The sequence below is a fragment of the Equus przewalskii genome, chromosome 12 (genome assembly GCF_037783145.1).
Source record: "Equus przewalskii isolate Varuska chromosome 12, EquPr2, whole genome shotgun sequence".
Classification (NCBI taxonomy): Eukaryota; Metazoa; Chordata; class Mammalia; order Perissodactyla; family Equidae; genus Equus; species Equus przewalskii.
Genome location: NC_091842.1, coordinates 2,641,735 through 2,646,031, shown reverse-complemented (window position 1 = coordinate 2,646,031; position 4,297 = coordinate 2,641,735). Strand labels below are relative to the sequence as shown.

Genomic DNA, 4,297 nt, shown 5'->3' with positions numbered 1-4,297 from the left:
TAGATGAGGAGACCCAACCTTACGGAGGGGACTGCAGTACCAAAGCTCACACAGCTTATTAAATGGAAGAGAAGAGATTTAAATAATTTTCGGGGTGACTCCGATGCCCAAGTTTTCGATTATAATACACCTCCAGGGTTATCGTAAGAATTAGAGATGATGTACGTCAAGGGCTTAACCTGGTTCCCAGCACATAGTAGGACTCACTTCTCAATGGGTAGATTTACTGTAGGATTACTTTTCTCCTGCTGGCCCAGCTCATCTCCGGGGTGGACCTCACATCTCGGGCTCTGCAGGTGCCAGCCACGGCAACACCCGCTCCTAGCCAGGTGGAGGGGGGAGGTGACTTGCCTGCAGAGAGCAGGTAACCAAACTGATATTAATCTTATTTTAAGATAAGTACTTTAAAAAACAAAACAAAACAAAACAAACCACAAAACCAGAACCCGTTCAGCCAGACTGCCCAGTTTTCTTGCACAATAGCTATCTTAATGAAATCTGAAGCTCATTTGACTCGATCTGAGAAGCTCTTAAAAGGAAAAGCAGCTTTGTTCCCGGTACTGGTCTAGAAACAGTGCGCTGGGGGAACCAGACACTTCCGTCAGCAGCCGGTTTTAGGGAACAGACAGACCACCTGCCTCTGTAGCAAAGACCATCACTAACTTCACAACAGGTGTCCTGCCTCCACTCCAACTGCGACAAGTGGAAAATAATCATTTACGGGAAGCAGGACGGTGCTGCCTTGTGGCCGTAAGCGTGGCGGAGTGTGGTGGTCAAAGTCTCACCACGGGGTCAGGCTCCTTAGGTTGAAATCCCAGCTCTGTGGCCTTGGGCCACTAACAAACCTCTCTGTGCCTCAGTTTCCTCATCTGCAAGATGGGCATAATAATATGACCCACCTCCATAGGGTTGTTGCTGGGATCCGATGAATCAATTCACCTGTGTGATGTGCTTCGAGCAGTGCCTGGTGTATCGTCACGACTATGGGATTTTCAGTAGTTGTAGTATTTATGGTAACAATGATAACGATAAATATTAATTTTGCTATACGGAAATAGGTTTGAACTTCCCACATCTGCAGCAACCAGGCTCCTGGCAATATTTTTACAGGCAGATTTGCACAATCAAGACGCTTTCAGGTTTTGCAACAGAACCCGAGAGGTGGGGTCAGAGTCTGCTGTTGGGGAAAGAGCTGGCTGGGGACCAGGGATGAGAGAGGTGAGGAAGGGTAGAAGCTGTGGGTCTGGGGTATCACTGGAACCTCCTTACAACAGACCTGAGATGGGGTCAGGGATGGGTGACCTCTGAGGGGCTCCCTCAAACTCCGGGGGAGCCTGAGATGAGTCTCTTTGCTCAGCCCTTGCTTCCTACTGCTGGAGCCACCCAGAATTTGAGAGACCAGCTTGTTTGGAGAGAGGCGGTATAAGGGAAGCTTCTAGAATGGATAGGCCCAGAGGAGTCATCAGTTGGCTCCAGGCAAAGGTGGTAGTTATTCTAAAATTACCTGTAAGCCATGGAGTATTTCAGGTGACCCTTGGGGGTGACAATGTGGAATTTTACCTGAACCCTGTGTTCCTGGCAAACAGCATGGTTGAGAAATGCCCCCCCACCCCAAAAACCAAACTCATGGAAAAAGAGAGCAGATCTGTGGTTCCCAGAGGTGGGGGGGGGTGGGAGGGAACTGAATGCAGGTGGTCAAAAGCACAAACTTCCAGTTACAACATAAATAAGTATTAGGGGTGTAACGTACCTCGTGAGGATATAGCTAACACGGCAGGATGGTATATATGAAAGCTGTTAAGACAGTAAATCCTAAGAGTTCTCACCCCGAGGAAAAAAAATATATTTTTTTGTTTTGCTTTTTGTATCTATATGAAATGATGGATGTTAACTAAACTTATCGTGATCATCATTTCATAATATATATAGGCCAAGTCATTATGCTGTATACTTTAAACTTATACAGTACTGTATATCAATTATACCTAAATAAAACCGAAGAAATAAAAGAAAAAAGAAATCCCCTGCCTTTGGTGTTCTGGACACGGCTTACTGCAAAGAAACACCCTTCGCCATGTCACTCAGATAAGATTCGAGGATGCTGCTGCCTTATTTACGTGCAGCAAGGCCAGACACACACCCTCCAAATTCCCTTCCTTTGCTTCACAAATGAGTAGCTGGACAGCTTGTCCCCACCGGTCAACTGGAACAAACGCTTGTTCACCAAATTTGGGTTCAGCTTCTCTCCCTCCTGCAGGTGCCTGAACTTTGGCCCAGCGTCGGGGTGAGCTGGCAGACAGCCGCTCCTGAGAACAGGCTGGCGTCAGGGTAAGACGTTCTCTGATCTACTGTTGCATCATCTCTATCCCACTCTCGTTCAAACTACTCCCCATAAAAGAGAACCCCTTTGCCTAACCTGCCGCGGCTGCAGCTCTGTGGTCAGAGGTCCCCCCACGGCAAGGGTACCCCGCCCCTCCTTCCTGTCTGCAACAGGAATAAAGTCTTTCCTTACTAAAGCTGGATTTGTTTTTTATTTGACGGGGATCTCTCAAGAGTTATGGTTCTCTAGAAGGCCTTGGTCTTTCTGGACCAATCCACGAGAAACAGAGGACCCCTCCTGCCCCCCGTCTCCACAGAGGAGCCATGTTAGAACTGGGCCTTCTGGGAGATGAGCAGCTGCTCCTCCCTCCGCTCCTCGAGCATCTCCACCTTTTCCCGCACAGCTCCTTCATCCTCTCCTTCCACCTCCCACTGACTCTGGCTCCTCCTGTTTTGGCTGCTCCATAACTTCAGCTGGAACACGGCGTCCAGATAGCCCACATTTGCCATGGCCTTGCAGCGTGGAGCCCACGGCAGCTGACAACGTCTCTCTGCGTTTCCTGTTACAGGGTTTCTGACTGGGTCTTTCACCTCCTCGTGTGACACTGCAGGCTGCTGGTCACCCTCTGGATTGGCTGCCTCAGTCAAGTCCTTACCTCCGGTCCCATCTGCTGGGCCAGGTGAGGTCACATGATGAAAAAGATGGCTGCTCAGACACCAAGACAGCGAGAGGCAATTTCTCTTCAAAAGGGGTGTGGGTGGGGCACGCTGTGATGGGTATTTTCACTCCAGACCGTCAAGCAGACTTCAAGAAAGCCCACAAGCCTCATATCAACTGAAGAGGGACTTTCTTTGGAAGTGAGAGTGAACTCAACCCCACCTGCTTAATTTGTTCATTTCTGCACTTTCCTAGGATGTCACCTCTTTCCTCCTTTTCTGCGGTGATATGGTGCATTGAGAATAGCTGACAGTGACTTCGCACAATCCAGTTCCCGCTATAGAATTCTGCAGTTTCGCCACGAGCCCAAATAAGAGGAAATCTGTCCTCCGCCTTGCTTGGTCTGGAGTAATTATTTGTTCCATGTCGAAAAAGCATTTTCTGTATTTTTTTTTTTTGCTGGTGCTGCAGCAAACAGAGCCCCTTTTTCCCTTTTTTAGTTCCAGCAACTGAGGATGCTACACTGGCTGCGCATTTTGAGGAGGTTGTGCTCACCCTGATGGTGTCGGCGGTGTGTTGAATAATATAAAGGCAGCCGCAGCAGTAAAATAACGAGGGTGAGCCCATGTGAATGAGGTGGGCCTGGAGGGACCAAATCAGAGATTCCCAATTAAGGGTTCACAAACAATGCGAAATGGCATGTTCAGGATTGACCACTGATAAGAATGTTCCAGCTAATTAAAACGTCAGGGTTGCCTGGTTTGCCAGGATTTACAATCAGCCTAGGAGGTAACACTTGTCCGCTGGTCAGTTTCTGCTGATAAGAAGTTCCGCTTGACAGTTACTGAGGCCTTTGATAAATAAAATATGGGAAAACAGATGAATTATTACTTAATAAATGCAGCGTTGTTTTCAGAGTGCAGAGGTTGTCAGCTGGCAGCCTGAGGGCGGGAGCCAATCCTCGGACATCTTCTCCTTGGTCTGTACAGGAGTTTTGGTTTTCTTTTACTAGTTTGAGCCGACATGAAAGAAAGGAGATATTGCACACATACACGCCCACATACACACACCCCAAACCCAGACCTGGGGCTTCTCTTGCAAACTAGCCCCACTGGCTGCATGCTTGTGGCTGCAGCATAAGACGCTGTAGCTGCATATCAGCTGGTGCTCATCAATGGGACGTGGGGGCGCCACCCCTCTCAGCTTCGTGACACGGGTGCTGTGCTGGTGGCCATGCATCAGGCATTTGCGCTGTGTCCTCACGCCTCTGTCTAAACAGAGAAAAGCTAGAACAAGGATGTATATCAGGTTTTTTTTGGC

At 48.6% G+C, this 4,297-nt stretch overlaps 1 long non-coding RNA gene across 2 annotated transcripts; it reads left to right on the top strand.

The window, feature by feature from the left end:
- Positions 1 to 537: 537 nt before the first annotated feature.
- Positions 538 to 3,852, top strand: LOC139074687 (uncharacterized). 2 transcript variants are annotated; one of them, XR_011524322.1, is made up of 5 exons: positions 538 to 750; positions 1,111 to 1,218; positions 2,258 to 2,328; positions 2,889 to 2,999; positions 3,233 to 3,852. It is a non-coding gene; the product is annotated as an uncharacterized lncRNA (long non-coding RNA). The 2 variants fall into 2 exon arrangements; XR_011524321.1 differs by having other exon boundaries at positions 538 to 1,218.
- The last annotated feature ends 445 nt before the right edge of the window (positions 3,853 to 4,297 follow it).